Genomic DNA, 19,002 nt, shown 5'->3' with positions numbered 1-19,002 from the left:
AGAGGATAACGCCGGTTATGCCTGGGTTAGATCTGGTATTTGCACTCACCTGGCTCGTACTTTCGCATTTTTCGCATACTTGTTTGCCAGATCCTGGCCTTTTCCGGGCTTGGACCACGTAGTAATGTGGTACCACACTGAAACAGTCAATTAAACCTGGTTGCGATTAATATTTTAGAGGATAACGCCGGGTATGTCTCGGTCAGGACTGGGATTTGCCCTCATCTGGCTCGTACTTTCGCATTTTTCGAGTACTTGAATGGTCAGATCCTTGCCTTTTTCCGGGTTGGACCACGTAGTAATGCGGTACCACGCCGAAACAGTCAATTAAACCTGGTTGCGATTAACATTTTAGAGGATAGGGCCGGTTATGTCTGGTTTGGGTCTGGTATTTGCCATCATCTAGCTCATACCTTCACATTTTTCGCATACTTGTTGGCCAGATCCTGGCTTTCTTCTGGGTTGGGTCACGTAGTGCGGTACCACACCGAAACAGTCAATTAAACCTGGATGCGCTTAATATTTTAGAGGATAACGTCAGTTATGTCTCGGTTGGGTCTGGTATTTGCCCTCATCTGTCTCGTACTTTCGCATTTTTCGCATACTTGTTGGCCAGTTCCAGGGCTTTTTCTGGTCTGGGTCACGTAGTAATGCGGTACCACAGCGAAATAGTCAATTAAACCTGGTTGCGATTAATATTTTAGAGGATAACGCCAGTTATGTCTGGGTTAGTTCTGGTATTTGCAAGCATCTGACTCATACTCTCGAATTTTTCGCATACTTGATGGCCAGATCCTTGCCCTTTTCTGGGTTGGATCACGTAGTAATACGGTACCACACCGAAACAGTCATTTAAACCTGGTTGCGATTAATATTTTAGGGGATAACGCCAGTTATAACTGGGTTACGTCTGGTGTTTCCAATCATCTTCCTCATACTTTCGCATTTTTGACATACTTGTTGGCCAGATCCTGGGCTTTTTCTGACTTGGATCACGTACTAATGTGGTACCACACCGAAACAGTCAATTAAACCTGGTTGCGATTAATATTTTAGAGGATAACGCCGGTAATGTCTTGGTTAGGTCTGGGATTTGCAGACATCTGCCTCATGCTTTCACATTTTTCGCATACTTCTTGGCCAGACCCTGGCCTTTTTCTGGTATGGATCACGTAGTAATTCGGTTCCACATCGCAACAGTCAATTAAACCCGGTTCGGATTAATATTTTGGAGGATAACGCCGGTTATGTCTCGGTTTGGTCTGGGATTTGCCCTCATCTGCCTCGAACTTTCGCATTTTTCGCATACTTGAATGGTCAGATCCTTGCCTTTTTCTGGGTTGGTCCACGTAGTAATGCGGTAACACGCCGAAACAGTCAATTAAACCTGGTTGCGATTAATATTTTAGAGGATAACGCCGGTTATGTCTCGGTTAGGTCTGGTATTTGCCCTCATCTGGCTCGTACTTTCGCATTTTTCGAATACTTGTTGGACAGATCATGGGTTTTTTCTGGCTTGGACCCCGTAGTAATGCGGTACCACACCGAAACAGTCAATTAAACCTGGTTGCGATTAATATTTTAGAGGATAACGCCGGTTATGTCTCGGTTGGGTCTGGTATTTGCCCTCATCTGGATCGTACTTTTGCATTTTTCGCATACTTGTTGGCCAGATCCTGGCCTTTTTCTGTTTTGGATCACGTAGTAATGCAGTAACACGCCGAAACAGTCAATTGAACCTGGTTGCGATTAATATTTTAGAGGGTAATGCCGGTTGTGTCTCGGTTAGGTCTGGTATTTGCCCTCATCTGGCCCGTACTTTCGCATTTTTCGCATACTTGTTGCAGAATCCTGGGATATTTCTGGTTTGGATCACGTAGTAATGTGGTACCACAATGAAACATTCAATAAAAGCTGGTTCCGATTAATATTTTAGAGGTGAACGCTGGTTATGTCTGGGTTAGGTCTTTTATTTGCCATCATCTAGCACATACTTTCGCATTTTTCGCATACTTGTTGGCCAGATCTTGGCCTTTTTCTGGTTTGGATCACGTAGTAATGCGGTACCACACCGAAACAGTCAAATAAACCTGGTTGCGATTAATATCTCAGATGATAACGCCGGTTATGTCTCGGTTAGGTCAGGGATTTGAGCTCATCTGGCTCGTACTTTTGCATTTTTCGCATACTTGTAGGCCAGATCCTGGGCTTTTTCTGGTTTGGATCACGTACTAATGTGGTACCACACCGAAACACTCAATCAAACCTGGCTCCGAGTAATATTTTGGAGGATAACGCCGGTTTTGTCTGGGTTAGGTCTGGTATTTGCAATCATCTAGCACATACTTTCGCACTTTTCGCGTACTTGATTGGTCAGATCCTGGCCTTTTTCTGGCTTGGCCAACGTAGTAATGTGGTACCACACTGAAACTGTCAATTAAACCTGGTACCGTTTGATATTTTACAGGATAACGCCAGTTATGTCTGGGTAAGTTCTGGTATTTGCAGACATCTGCCTCATGCTTTCACATTTTTCGCATACTTCTTGGCCAGACCCTGGCCTTTTTCTGGTATGGATCACGTAGTAATTCGGTACCACATCGCAACAGTCAATTAAACCCGGTTCGGATTAATATTTTGGAGGATAACGCCGGTTATGTCTCGGTTTGATCTGGGATTTGCCCTCATCTGCCTCGAACATTCGCATTTTTCGCATACTTGAATGGTCAGAACCTTGCCTTTTTCTGGGTTGGTCCACGTAGTAATGCGGTACCACACCGAAACAGTCAATTAAACCTGGATGCGCTTAATATTTTAGAGGATAACGTCAGTTATGTCTCGGTTGTGTCCGGTATTTGCCCTCATCTGGCTCGTACTTTCGCATTTTTTGCATACTTGTTGGCCAGATCCTGGCTTTCTTCTGGGTTGGGTCACGTAGTGCGGTACCACACCGAAACAGTCAATTAAACCTGGATGCGCTTAATATTTTAGAGGATAACGTCAGTTATGTCTCGGTTGGGTCCGGTATTTGCCCTCATCTGTCTCGTACTTTCGCATTTTTCGCATACTTGTTGGCCAGTTCCAGGGCTTCTTCTGGTTTGGGTCACGTAGTAATGCGGTACCACAGCGAAATAGTCAATTAAACCTGGTTGCGATTAATATTTTAGAGGATAACGCCGGTTATGTCTGGGTTAGTTCTGGTATTTGCAAGCATCTGACTCATACTCTCGAATTTTTCGCATACATGATGGCCAGATCCTTGCCCTTTTCTGGGTTGGACCACGTAGTAATACGGTACCACACCGAAACAGTCATTTAAACCTGGTTGCGATTAATATTTTAGGGGATAACGCCAGTTATAACTGGGTTACGTCTGGTGTTTCCAATCATCTTCCTCATACTTTCGCATTTTTGACATACTTGTTGGCCAGATCCTGGGCTTTTTCTGACTTGGATCACGTACTAATGTGGTACCACACCGAAACAGTCAATTAAACCTGGTTGCGATTAATATTTTAGAGGGTAATGCCGGTTGTGTCTCGGTTAGGTCTGGTATTTGCCCTCATCTGGCCCGTACTTTTGCATTTTTCGCATACTTGTTGCAGATTCCTGGGATATTTCTAGTTTGGATCACGTATTAATGTGGTACCACAATGAAACATTCATTAAAAGCTGGTTCCGATTAATATTTTAGAGGTTAACGCTGGTTATGTCTGGGTTAGGTCTGGTATTTGCAATCATCTGTCCCATACTGTCGCATTTTTCACATACTTGTTGGCCAGATCATGGGTTTTTTCTGGCTTGGACCCCGAAGTAATGCGGTACCACACCGGAACAGTCATTTAAACCTGGTTGCGATTAATATTTTAGAGGATAACGCCGGCTATGTCTCGGTTGGGTCTGGTATTTGCCCCCATCTGGCTCGTACCTTCGCATTTTTCGCATACTTGTAGGCCAGATCCTGGGCTTTTACTGGTTTGGGTCACGTACTAATGTGGTACCACACCGAAACACTCAATCAATCCCTGGTTCCGAGGAATATTTTGGAGGATAACGCCGGTTTTGTCTGGGTTAGGTCTGGTATTTGCAATCATCTAGCACATACTTTCGCACTTTTCGCGTACTTGATTGGTCAGATCCTGGCCTTTTTCTGGCATGGCCCACGCAGTAATGTGGTACCACACTGAAACTGTCAATTAAACCTGGTACCGATTGATATTTTAGAGGATAACGCCAGTTATGTCTGGGTAAGTTCTGGTATTTGCAGACATCTGCCTCATGCTTTCACATTTTTCGCATACTTCTTGGCCAGACCCTGGCCTTTTTCTGGTATGGATCACGTAGTAATTCGGTACCACATCGCAACAGTCAATTAAACCCGGTTCGGATTAATATTTTGGAGGATAACGCCGGTTATGTCTCGGTTTGATCTGGGATTTGCCCTCATCTGCCTCGAACATTCGCATTTTTCGCATACTTGAATGGTCAGAACCTTGCCTTTTTCTGGGTTGGTCCACGTAGTAATGCGGTAACACGCCGAAACAGTCAATTAAACCTGGTTGCGATAAATATTTTAGAGGATAATGCCGGTTATGTCTCGGTTAGGTCTGGTATTTGCCCTCATCTGGCTCGTATTTTCGCATATTTCGAATACTTGTTGGCCAGATCATGGGTTTTTTCTGGCTTGGACCCCGTAGTAATGCGGTACCACACCGAAACAGTCAATTAAACCTGGTTGCGATTAATATTTTAGAGGATAACGCCGGTTATGTCTCGGTTAGGTCTGGTATTTGCCCTCATCTGGCTCGTACTTTCGCATTTTTCGAATACTTGTTGGACACATCATGGGTTTTTTCTGGCTTGGACCCCGTAGTAATGCGGTACCACACCGAAACAGTCAATTAAACCTGGTTGCGACTAATATTTTAGAGGATAACGCCGGTTATGTCTCGGTTAGGTCTGGTATTTGCCCTCATCTGGATCGTACTTTTGCATTTTTCGCATACTTGTTGGCCAGATCCTGGCCTTTTTCTGTTTTGGATCACGTAGTAATGCAGTAACACGCCGAAACAGTCAATTGAACCTAGTTGCAATTAATATTTTAGAGGGTAATGCCGGTTGTGTCTCGGTTAGGTCTGGTATTTGCCCTCATCTGGCCCGTACTTTCGCATTTTTCGCATACTTGTTGCAGATTCCTGGGATATTTCTGGTTTGGATCACGTAGTAATGTGGTACCACAATGAAACATTCAATAAAAGCTGGTTCCGATTAATATTTTAGAGGTGAACGCTGGTTATGTCTGGGTTAGGTCTTTTATTTGCCATCATCTAGCACATACTTTCGCATTTTTCGCATACCTGTTGGCCAGATCCTGGGCTTTTTCTGGTTTGGATCACGCAGTAATGTGGTACCACACTGAAACAGTCAATGAAGGCTGGTTCCGATTATTATTTTAGAGGATAACGCAGGTTATGTCTCGGTTAGCTCTGGGAATTGCCCTCATTTGGCTCGTACTTTCGTATTTTTCTCATACTTGTTGTGCAGATCCTGGGCTTTTTGCTGGTTTGGATCACGTAGTAATGTGGGACCACACTGAAACAGTCAATTAAACCTGGTTTCGATTAATATTTTAGAGGATAACCCCAGTTATTTCTCGGTTAGGTCGGGGATTTACCCTCATCTGGCTCGTACTTTCGCATTTGTCGCATACTTGTTGGCCAGATCCTGGGCTTCTTCTGGTTTGGATCACGTAGTAATGTGGGACCACACTGAAACAGTCAATTAAACCTGGTTTCGATTAATATTTTAGAGGATAACCCCAGTTATTTCTCGGTTAGGTCGGGGATTTACCCTCATCTGTCTCGTACTTCCGCAATTTTCGCACACTTATTGGCAAGATCCTGGCCTTTTTCTGGTTTCGATCACGTTGTAGTGCGGTACCATACTGAAACAGTCAATTAAATCTGGATGCGATTAATATTTTGGAGGATAACGCTGGTTATGTCTGGGTTACGTCTGGTATTTGCAATCATCTGCCACATACTTTCGCATTTTTGGCATACTTGTTTGCCACATCCTGGGTTCTTTTCTGGCTCGAAACACGTAGTAATGTGGTACCAGACCGAAACAGTCAATTAAACCTGGTTGCGATTAATATTTTAGAGGGTAACGCCGGTTATGTCTGGGTTAGGTCTAGTATTTGCCCTCATTTGGCTCGTACTTTCGTATTTTTCTCATACTTGTTGGGCAGATCCTGGGCTTTTTCTGGTTTGGATCACGTAATAATATGGTACCACACTGAAACAGTCAATAGAAGCTGGTTCCGATTAGTATTTTAGATGATAACGCAGGCTATGACTCGGTTAGGTCTGGGATTTGCCCTCATCTGGCCCGTACCTTCGCATTTTTCGTACACTTGTTGGCCAGATCCTAGGCTTTTTGCTGGTTTGGATCACGTAGTAATGTGGTACCACACTGAAACAGTCAATAAAAGCTGGTTCCGATTAGTATTTTAGAGGATAACGCAGGTTATGTCTCGGTTAGCTCTGGGAAATGCCCTCATTTGGATCGTACTTTCGTATTTTTCTCATACTTGTTGGGCAGCTACTGGGCTTTTTTCTGGTTAGGATGACGTATTAATGTGGTGCCGCACTGAGATAGTCAATTCAACCTGGATTCTTTCAATATTTTAGAGGATAACGCCGGTTAGGTCTGAGTTAGGTCTGGTATTTGCCCTCATCTGGCTCGTACTTCCGCATTTTTCGCATACCTGTTGGCCAGATCCTGGGCTTTTTCTGGTTTGGATCACGTAGTAATGTGGTACCACAATGAAACATTCAATAAAAGCTGGTTCCGATTAATATTTTAGAGGTGAACGCTGGTTATGTCTGGGTTAGGTCTTTTATTTGCCATCATCTAGCACATACTTTCGCATTTTTCGCATACCTGTTGGCCAGATCCTGGGCTTTTTCTGGTTTGGATCACGCAGTAATGTGGTACCACACTGAAACAGTCAATGAAGGCTGGTTCCGATTATTATTTTAGAGGATAACGCAGGTTATGTCTCGGTTAGCTCTGGGAATTGCCCTCATTTGGCTCGTACTTTCGTATTTTTCTCATACTTGTTGTGCAGATCCTGGGCTTTTTGCTGGTTTGGATCACGTAGTAATGTGGGACCACACTGAAACAGTCAATTAAACCTGGTTTCGATTAATATTTTAGAGGATAACCCCAGTTATTTCTCGGTTAGGTCGGGGATTTACCCTCATCTGGCTCGTACTTTCGCATTTGTCGCATACTTGTTGGCCAGATCCTGGGCTTCTTCTGGTTTGGATCACGTAGTAATGTGGGACCACACTGAAACAGTCAATTAAACCTGGTTTCGATTAATATTTTAGAGGATAACCCCAGTTATTTCTCGGTTAGGTCGGGGATTTACCCTCATCTGTCTCGTACTTCCGCAATTTTCGCACACTTATTGGCAAGATCCTGGCCTTTTTCTGGTTTTGATCACGTTGTAGTGCGGTACCATACTGAAACAGTCAATTAAATCTGGATGCGATTAATATTTTGGAGGATAACGCTGGTTATGTCTGGGTTACGTCTGGTATTTGCAATCATCTGCCACATACTTTCGCATTTTTGGCATACTTGTTTGCCACATCCTGGGTTCTTTTCTGGCTCGAAACACGTAGTAATGTGGTACCAGACCGAAACAGTCAATTAAACCTGGTTGCGATTAATATTTTAGAGGGTAACGCCGGTTATGTCTGGGTTAGGTCTAGTATTTGCCCTCATTTGGCTCGTACTTTCGTATTTTTCTCATACTTGTTGGGCAGATCCTGGGCTTTTTCTGGTTTGGATCACGTAATAATATGGTACCACACTGAAACAGTCAATAGAAGCTGGTTCCGATTAGTATTTTAGATGATAACGCAGGCTATGACTCGGTTAGGTCTGGGATTTGCCCTCATCTGGCCCGTACCTTCGCATTTTTCGTACACTTGTTGGCCAGATCCTAGGCTTTTTGCTGGTTTGGATCACGTAGTAATGTGGTGCCACACTGAAACAGTCAATAAAAGCTGGTTCCGATTAGTATTTTAGAGGATAACGCAGGTTATGTCTCGGTTAGCTCTGGGAAATGCCCTCATTTGGATCGTACTTTCGTATTTTTCTCATACTTGTTGGGCAGCTACTGGGCTTTTTTCTGGTTAGGATGACGTATTAATGTGGTGCCGCACTGAGATAGTCAATTCAACCTGGATTCTTTCAATATTTTAGAGGATAACGCCGGTTAGGTCTGAGTTAGGTCTGGTATTTGCCCTCATCTGGCTCGTACTTCCGCATTTTTCGCATACCTGTTGGCCAGATCCTGGGCTTTTTCTGGTTTGGATCACGTAGTAATGTGGTACCACAATGAAACATTCAATAAAAGCTGGTTCCGATTAATATTTTAGAGGTGAACGCTGGTTATGTCTGGGTTAGGTCTTTTATTTGCCATCATCTAGCACATACTTTCGCATTTTTCGCATACCTGTTGGCCAGATCCTGGGCTTTTTCTGGTTTGGATCACGCAGTAATGTGGTACCACACTGAAACAGTCAATGAAGGCTGGTTCCGATTATTATTTTAGAGGATAACGCAGGTTATGTCTCGGTTAGCTCTGGGAATTGCCCTCATTTGGCTCGTACTTTCGTATTTTTCTCATACTTGTTGTGCAGATCCTGGGCTTCTTCTCGTTTGTATCACGTAGTAATGTGGTACCACACATAAACAGTCAATAGAAGCTGGTTCCGACTAGTATTTTAGAGGATAACGCTGGCTATGTCTGGGTTTGTTCTGGTATTTGCTATCATCTGGCTCATACTTTCGCGTTTTTCGCATACTTGTTGGCCAGATCCTGGCCTTTTTCTGGCTTGGACCAAGTAGTAATGTGGGACCACACTGAAACAGTCAATTAAACCTGGTTGCGATTAATATTTTAGAGGATAACGCCGGTTATGTCTCGGTTAGGTCTGGGATTTGCCCACATCTGGCCCGTACTTTCGCATTTTTCGCATACTTGAGTGGCCAGATCCTGGGTTTTTCTATTGTTAGGATCACGTAGTAATGTGGTACCACACTGAAACAGTCAATTAAACCTGGTTGCGATTAATATTTTGGAGGATAACGCCGGTTATGTCTCGGTTAGGTCTGGGATTTTCACTAATCTGGACGTAATTTCGCATTTTTCGCATACTTGTTGGCCAGGTCCTGGCCTTTTTCTGGCTTGGACCAAGTAGTAATGTGGGACCACACTGAAACAGTCAATTAAACCTGGTTGCGATTAATATTTTAGAGGATAACGCCGGTTATGTCTCGGTTAGGTCTGGGTTTTCACTCATCGGGATCGTAATTTCGCATTTTTCGCATTACTTGTTGGCCAGATCCTGGCCTCTTTCAGGCTTGGACCACGTAGTAATGTGGTACCACACTGAAGCAGTCAATAGAAGATGGTTCCGATTAGTATTTTAGATGATAACGCAGGCTATGTCTCGGTTAGGTCTGGTATTTGCCCCCATCTGGCCCGTACTTTCGCATTTTTCGCATACTTGAATGGCCAGATCCTGGGTTTTTCTATTGTTAGGATCACGTAGTAATGTGGTACCACACTGAGACAGTCAATAAAAGCTGGTTCCGATTAGTATTTTAGACGATATCGCTGGTTATGTCTGGGTTAGTTCTGGTATTTGCAATCATCTGGCTCATACTTTCGCGTTTTTCGCATACTTGTTGGCCAGATGCTGGGTTTTTTGTGGTTTGGAACCCATAATAATGACGTTCCACACCGAAACAGCCAATTAAACCTGGTTTCGATTAATATTTTAGAGGATAACGCCGGTTATATCTCGGTTAGGTCAGGGATTTGCCCTCATCTGGCTCGTACCTTCGCATTCTTCGCATACTTGTTGGCCAGATCCTGGCCTTTTTCTGGCTCGGACCACGTAGTAATGTGGTACCACACCGAAACAGTCAATTAAACCTGGTTGCGATTAATATTTTAGAGGATAACGCCGGTTATATCTCGGTTAGGTCAGGGATTTGCCCTCATCTGGCTCGTACCTTCGCATTCTTCGCATACTTGTTGGCCAGATCCTGGCCTTTTTCTGGCTCGGACCACGTAGTAATGTGGTACCACACCGAAACAGTCAATTAAACCTGGTTGCGATTAATATTTTAGAGGATAACGCCGGTTATGTCTCGGTTAGGTGTGGGATTTTCACTCATCTGGATCGTAATTTCGCATTTTTCGCATACTTGTTAGCCAGATCCTGGGCTTTTTCTGGTTTGTATCACGTAGTAATGTGGTACCACACTGAAACAGTCAATAGAAGCTGGTGCCGACTAGTATTTTAGAGGATAACGCTGGCTATGTCTGGGTTTGTTCTGGTATTTGCTATCATCTGGCTCATACTTTCGCGTTTTTCGCATATTTGTTGGCCAGATCCTGTGTTTTTTCTGGTTTGGATCCCGTAGTAATGGGGTTCCACACCGAAACAGTCAATTAAACCTGTTTGCGATTAATATTTTAGAGGATAACGCCGGTTATGTCTCGGTTAGGTCTGGGATTTTCACTTATCTGGATCGTAATTTCGCATTTTTCGCATTACTTGTTGGCCAGATCCTGGCCTTTTTCAGGCTTGGACCACGTAGTAATGTGGTACCACACTGCAACAGTCAAATCAACCTGGTTCCGATTAATATTTTAGAGGATAGCGCCGGCTATGTCTGGGATAGGTCTGGTATTTGCCCTCATTTTGCTCGTACTTTCGCATTTTTCGCATACTTGAATGGCCAGATCCTGTGTTTTTCTATTGTTAGGATCACATAGTAATGTGGTACTACACTGAAACAGTCAATTAAACCTGGTTGCGATTAAAATTTTAGGGGATAACGCAGGTTATGTCTCGGTTAGGTCTGGGATTTGCCCTCATCTGGCCCGTACTTTCGCATTTTTCGCATACTTTAATGGCCAGATCCTGGGTTTTTTCATTGTTAGGATCACGTAGTAATGTCGTACCACACTGAGACAGTCAATAAAACCTGGTTCCGATTAGTATTTTAGACGATAACGCTGGTTATGTCTGGGTTAGTTCTGGTATTTGCAATCATCTGGCTCATACTTTCGCGTTTCTCGCATACTTGTTGGCAAGATCCTGGGCTTCATCTGGTTTGGATCACGTAGTAATGTGGGACCACTCCGAAACAGTCAATTAAACCTGGTTGCGCTTAATATTCTAGAGGATAACGCCGGTTATGTCTCGGTTAGGTCTGGGATTTGCCCTCATCTGGCTCGTAGTTTCGCACTATTTCGCATACTTGTTGGCCAGATCCTGGGCTTTTTCTGGTTTGTATCACGTAGTAATGTGGTACTACTCTGAAACAGTCAATAGAAGCTGGTTCCGAATAGTATTTTAGAGGAAAACGCTGGCTATGTCTGGGTTAGTTCTGGTATTTGCAATCATCTGGCTCATACTTTCGCGTTTTTCGCATATTTGTTGGCCAGATACTGTGTTTTTTCCGGTTTGGATCCCGTAGTAATGGGGGTCCACACCGAAACAGTCAATTAAACCTGGTTGCGATTAATATTTTAGAGTATAACGCCGGTTATCTCTCGGTTAGGTCTGGGATTTGCCCTCATCTGGCTCGTACTTTCGCATTTTTCGCATACTTGTTGGCCAGATCCTGGGCTTCTTCTGGTTTGGATCACGTAGTAATGTGGGACCACTCTGAAACATTTAATTAAACCTGGTTGCGAATAATACTTTAGAGGATAACGCCGGTTATGTCTCGGTTAGGTCTGGGATTTGCCCTCATCTGGCTCGTACTTTCGCACTATTTCGCATACTTGTTGGCCAGATCCTGAGCTTTTTCTGGTTTGTATCACGTAGTAATGTGGTACCACACTGAAACAGTCAATAGAAGCTGGTTCCGAATAGTATTTTAGAGGATAACGCTGGTTATGTCTCGGTTAGTTCTGGGATTTGCCCTCATCTGGCTCGTACTTATGCATTTTTCGCATACTTGTTGGCCAGATCCTGGGCTTCTTCTGGTTGAGATCACGTAGTAATGTGGGACCACACTGAAACAGTCAATTAAACCTGGTTTCGATTAATATTTTAGAGGATAACTCCGGTTAGTTCTCGGTTAGGTCTGGGATTTGCCCTCATCTGTCTCGTATGTCCGCAATTTTCGCATACTTATTGGCAAGATCCTGGCCTTTTTCTGGTTTATATCACGTAGTAATGCGGTACTACACTGAAACAGTCAACTAAACCTGTTTGCGGTTAATATTTTAGAGGATAACGCTGGTTATTTGTCGGTTAGGTCTGGGATTTGCCCTCATCTGGCCCGTACTTTCGCATTTTTGCATACTTGTTGGCCAGATCCTACGCTTTTTGCTGGTTTGGATCACGTAGTAATGTGGTACCACACTGAAACAGTCAATAAAAGCTGGTTCCCATTAGTGTTTTAGAGGATAACGCTGGTTATGTCTGGGTTAGTTCTGGTATTTGCAATCATCTTGCTCATACTTTCGCTTTTTTCGCATACTTGTTGGCCAGATGCTGGGTTTTTTCTGGTTTGGATCCCGTAATAATGACGTTCCACACCGAAACCGTCAATTAAACCTGGTTCCGATTAATATTTTAGAGGATATTGCCGGTTATATCTCGGTTAGGTCTGGGATTTGCCCTCATCTGGCTCGTACCTTCGCATTTTTCGCATACCTGTTGGCCAGATCCTGGCCTTTTTCTGGCTTGGAGCAAGTAGTAATGTGGGACCACACCGAAACAGTCAATTAAACCTGGTTGCGATTAATATTTTAGAGGATAACGCCGGTTATGTCTCGGTTAGGTCTGGGATTTGCCCTCATCTGGCTCGTACTTTCGCACTATTTCGCATACTTGTTGGCCAGATCCTGGGCTTTTTCTGGTTTGTATCACGTAGTAATGTTGTACCACTCTGAAACAGTCAATAGAAGCTGGTTCCGAATAGTATTTTAGAGGATAACGCTGGCTATGTCTGGGTTAGTTCTGGTGTTTGCAATCATCTGGCTCATACTTTCGCGTTTTTCGCATATTTGTTGGCCAGATACTGTGTTTTTTCTGGTTTGGATCCCGTAGTAATGGGGTTCCACGCCGAAACAGTCAATTAAACCTGGTTGCGATTAATATTTTAGAGGATAACGCCGGTTATCTCTCGGTTAGGTCTGGGATTGGCCCTCATCTGGCTCGTACTTTCGCACTATTTCGCATACTTGTTGGCCAGATCCTGGGCTTCTTCTGGTTTGTATCACGTAGTAATGTGGGACCACACCGAAACAGTCAATTAAACCTGGTTGCGATTAATATTTTAGAGGATAACGCCGGTTATGTCTCGGTTAGGTCTGGGATTTGCCCTCATCTGGCTCGTACTTTCGCACTATTTCGCATACTCGTTGGCCAGATCCTGGGCTTTTTCTGGTTTGTATCACGTAGTAATGTTGTACCACTCTGAAACAGTCAATAGAAGCTGGTTCCGAATAGTATTTTAGAGGATAACGCTGGCTATGTCTGGGTTAGTTCTGGTGTTTGCAATCATCTGGCTCATACTTTCGCGTTTTTCGCATATTTGTTGGCCAGATACTGTGTTTTTTCTGGTTTGGATCCCGTAGTAATGGGGTTCCACGCCGAAACAGTCAATTAAACCTGGTTGCGATTAATATTTTAGAGGATAACGCCGGTTATCTCTCGGTTAGGTCTGGGATTGGCCCTCATCTGGCTCGTACTTTCGCACTATTTCGCATACTTGTTGGCCAGATCCTGGGCTTCTTCTGGTTTGTATCACGTAGTAATGTGGTACCACACTGAAACAGTCAATAGAAGCTGGTTCCGAATAGTATTTTACAGGATAACGCTGGTTATGTCTCGGTTAGTTCTGGGATTTGCCCTCATCTGGCTCGTACTTTCGCATTTTTCGCATACTTGTTGGCCAGATCCTGGGCTTCTTCTGATTTGGATCACGTAGTAATGTGGGACCACACTGAAACAGTCAATTAAACCTGGTTTCGATTAATATTTTAGAGGATAACTCCGGTTATTTCTCGGTTAGGTCTGGGATTTGCCCTCATCTGTCTCGTATGTCCGCAATTTTTGCATACTTGTTGGCCAGATCCTACGCTTTTTGCTGGTTTGGATCACGTAGTAATGTGGTACCACACTGAAACAGTCAATAAAAGCTGGTTCCGATTAGTGTTTTAGAGGATAACGCTGGTTATGTCTGGGTTAGTTCTGGTATTTGCAATCATCTTGCTCATACTTTCGCTTTTTTCGCATACTTGTTGGCCAGATGCTGGGTTTTTTCTGGTTTGGATCCCGTAATAATGACGTTCCACACCGAAACCATCAATTAAACTTGGTTCCGATTAATATTTTAGAGGATATTGCCGGTTATATCTCGGTTAGGTCTGGGATTTGCCCTCATCTGGCTCGTACCTTCGCATTTTTCGCATACCTGTTGGCCAGATCCTGGCCTTTTTCTGGCTTGGAGCAAGTTGTAATGTGGGACCACACCGAAACAGTCAATTAAACCTGGTTGCGATTAATATTTTAGAGGATAACGCCGGTTATGTCTCGGTTAGGTCTGGGATTTGCCCTCATCTGGCTCGTACTTTCGCATTTTTCGCATACTTGTTGGCCAGATCCTGGGCTTCTTCTGGTTTGGATCCCGTAGTAATGGGGTTCCACGCCGAAACAGTCAATTAAACCTGGTTGCGATTAATATTTTAGAGGATAACGCCGGTTATCTCTCGGTTAGGTCTGGGATTGGCCCTCATCTGGCTCGTACTTTCGCACTATTTCGCGTACTTGTTGGCCAGATCCTGGGCTTCTTCTGGATTGTATCACGTAGTAATGTGGTACCACACTGAAACAGTAAATAGAAGCTGGTTCCGAATAGTATTTTAGAGGATAACGCTGGTTATGTCTCGGTTAGTTCTGGGATTTGCCCTCATCTGGCTCGTACTTTCGCATTTTTCGCATACTTGTTGGCCAGATCCTGGGCTTCTTCTGGTTTGGATCACGTAGTAATGTGGGACCACACTGAAACAGTCAATTAAACCTGGTTTCGATTAATATTTTAGAGGATAACTCCGGTTATTTCTCGGTTAGGTCTGGGATTTGCCCTCATCTGTCTCGTATGTCCGCAATTTTCGCATACTTGTTGGCCAGATGCTGGGTTTTTTTCTGGTTTGGATCCCGTAATAATGACGTTCCACACCGAAACCGTCAATTAAACCTGGTTCCGATTAATATTTTAGAGGATAACGCTGGTTATGTCTCGGTTAGGTCTGGGATTTGCCCTCATCTGGCCCGTACCTTCGCATTTTTCGCATACTTGTTGGCCAGATCCTGGCCTTTTTCAGGTTTGGACCACGTAGTAATGTGGTACCACCCTGCAACAGTCAATTAAACCTGGTTGCGATTAATATTTTAGAGGATAACGCCGGTTATGTCTCGGTTAGGTCTGGGATTTGCCCTCATCTGGCTCGTACTTTCGCACTATTTCGCATACTTGTTGGCCAGATCCTGGGCTTTTTCTGGTTTGTATCACGTAGTAATGTTGTACCACTCTGAAACAGTCAATAGAAGCTGGTTCCGAATAGTATTTTAGAGGATAACGCTGGCTATGTCTGGGTTAGTTCTGGTGTTTGCAATCATCTGGCTCATACTTTCGCGTTTTTCGCATATTTGTTGGCCAGATACTGTGTTTTTTCTGGTTTGGATCCCGTAGTAATGGGGTTCCACGCCGAAACAGTCAATTAAACCTGGTTGCGATTAATATTTTAGAGGATAACGCCGGTTATCTCTCGGTTAGGTCTGGGATTGGCCCTCATCTGGCTCGTACTTTCGCACTATTTCGCATACTTGTTGGCCAGATCCTGGGCTTCTTCTGGTTTGTATCACGTAGTAATGTGGTACCACACTGAAACAGTCAATAGAAGCTGGTTCCGAATAGTATTTTACAGGATAACGCTGGTTATGTCTCGGTTAGTTCTGGGATTTGCCCTCATCTGGCTCGTACTTTCGCATTTTTCGCATACTTGTTGGCCAGATCCTGGGCTTCTTCTGATTTGGATCACGTAGTAATGTGGGACCACACTGAAACAGTCAATTAAACCTGGTTTCGATTAATATTTTAGAGGATAACTCCGGTTATTTCTCGGTTAGGTCTGGGATTTGCCCTCATCTGTCTCGTATGTCCGCAATTTTTGCATACTTGTTGGCCAGATCCTACGCTTTTTGCTGGTTTGGATCACGTAGTAATGTGGTACCACACTGAAACAGTCAATAAAAGCTGGTTCCGATTAGTGTTTTAGAGGATAACGCTGGTTATGTCTGGGTTAGTTCTGGTATTTGTAATCATCTTGCTCATACTTTCGCTTTTTTCGCATACTTGTTGGCCAGATGCTGGGTTTTTTCTGGTTTGGATCCCGTAATAATGACGTTCCACACCGAAACCATCAATTAAACTTGGTTCCGATTAATATTTTAGAGGATATTGCCGGTTATATCTCGGTTAGGTCTGGGATTTGCCCTCATCTGGCTCGTACCTTCGCATTTTTCGCATACCTGTTGGCCAGATCCTGGCCTTTTTCTGGCTTGGAGCAAGTTGTAATGTGGGACCACACCGAAACAGTCAATTAAACCTGGTTGCGATTAATATTTTAGAGGATAACGCCGGTTATGTCTCGGTTAGGTCTGGGATTTGCCCTCATCTGGCTCGTACTTTCGCATTTTTCGCATACTTGTTGGCCAGATCCTGGGCTTCTTCTGGTTTGGATCCCGTAGTAATGGGGTTCCACGCCGAAACAGTCAATTAAACCTGGTTGCGATTAATATTTTAGAGGATAACGCCGGTTATCTCTCGGTTAGGTCTGGGATTGGCCCTCATCTGGCTCGTACTTTCGCACTATTTCGCGTACTTGTTGGCCAGATCCTGGGCTTCTTCTGGTTTGTATCACGTAGTAATGTGGTACCACACTGAAACAGTAAATAGAAGCTGGTTCCGAATAGTATTTTAGGGGATAACGCTGGTTATGTCTCGGTTAGTTCTGGGATTTGCCCTCATCTGGCTCGTACTTTCGCATTTTTCGCATACTTGTTGGCCAGATCCTGGGCTTCTTCTGGTTTGGATCACGTAGTAATGTGGGACCACACTGAAACAGTCAATTAAACCTGGTTTCGATTAATATTTTAGAGGATAACTCCGGTTATTTCTCGGTTAGGTCTGGGATTTGCCCTCATCTGTCTCGTATGTCCGCAATTTTCGCATACTTGTTGGCCAGATGCTGGGTTTTTTTCTGGTTTGGATCCCGTAATAATGACGTTCCACACCGAAACCGTCAATTAAACCTGGTTCCGATTAATATTTTAGAGGATAACGCTGGTTATGTCTCGGTTAGGTCTGGGATTTGCCCTCATCTGGCCCGTACCTTCGCATTTTTCGCATACTTGTTGGCCAGATCCTGGCCTTTTTCAGGTTTGGACCACGTAGTAATGTGGTACCACACTGCAACAGTCAAATCAACCTGGTTCCGATTAATATTTTAGAGGATAACGCCGGCTATGTCTGGGATAGGTCTGGTATTTGCCCTCATTTTGCTCGTACTTTCGCATTTTTCGCTTACTTGTTGGCCAGATTCTGGCCTTTTTCTGCTTTGTATCACGTAGTAATGTGGTACCACACTGAAACAGTCAATAGAAGCTGGTTCCGAATAGTATTTTAGGATGACGCAGGTTACGTCTGGGTTAGTTCTGGTATTTACAATCATCTGGCTCATACTTTCGCGTTTTTCGCGTACTTGTTGGCCAGATCATGGATTTTTTCTGGTTTGGATCCCGTAGTAATGAGGTTCCACACCGAAACAGTCAATTAAACCTGGTTGCGATAAATATTTTAGAGGATAACGCCGGTTATGTCTCGGTTAGGTCTGGGATTTTCACTCATCTGGATCGTAATTTCGCATTTTTCGCATACTTGTTGGCCAGATCCAGGCCTTTTTCAGGCTTGGACCACGTAGTAATGTGGTACCACACTGAAACAGCCAATAAAAGCTGGTTCCGATTAGTGTTTTAGAGGATAACGCTGGTTATGTCTGGGTTAGTTCTGGTATTTGCAATCATCTGGCTCGTACTTTCGCGTTTTTCGCATATTTGTTGGCCAGATCCTGGGTTTTTTCTGGTTTGGATCCCGAAGTAATGAGGTTCCACACCCAAACAGTCAATTAAACCTGGTTACGATAAATATTTTAGAGGATAACGCCGTTTATGTCTCGGTTAGGTCTGGGATTTGCCCTCATCTGGCTCGTACTTTCGCATTTTTCGCATACTTGTTGGCCAGATCCTGGGCTTTTTCTGGTTTGGATCACGTAATAATGTGGTACCACTCTGAAACAGTCAATTAAACCTGGTTGCGATTAATATTTTAGAGGATAACGCTGGTTATGTCTCGGTTAGATCTGGGATTTGCCCTCATCTGGCTCGTACTTTCGCACTATTTCGCATACTTGTTGGCCAGATCCTGGGCTTTTTCTGGTTTGTATCACGTAGTAATGTGGTACCACACTGAAACAGTCAATTAAACCTGGTTGCGAATAATACTTTAGAGGATAACGCCGGTTATGTCTCGGTTAGGTCTGGGATTTGCCCTCATCTGGCTCGTTCTTTCGCACTATTTCGCATACTTGTTGGCCAGATCCTGGGTTTTTTCTGGTTTGTATCACGTAGTAATGTGGTACCACACTGAAACAGTCAATAGAAGCTGGTTCCGAATAGTATTTTAGAGGATAACGCTGGTTATGTCTCGGTTAGTTCTGGGATTTGCCCTCATCTGGCTCGTACTTTTGCATTTTTCGCATACTTGTTGGCCAGATCCTGGGCTTCTTCTGGTTTGGATCACGTAGTAATGTGGGACCACACTGAA

The sequence above is a fragment of the Colletes latitarsis genome, chromosome 4 (assembly GCF_051014445.1).
Source record: "Colletes latitarsis isolate SP2378_abdomen chromosome 4, iyColLati1, whole genome shotgun sequence".
In the NCBI taxonomy this organism is placed as follows: Eukaryota; Metazoa; Arthropoda; class Insecta; order Hymenoptera; family Colletidae; genus Colletes; species Colletes latitarsis.
The sequence above is the reverse complement of the archived record's forward strand: the minus strand, read 5'-3'. Positions refer to the sequence as shown.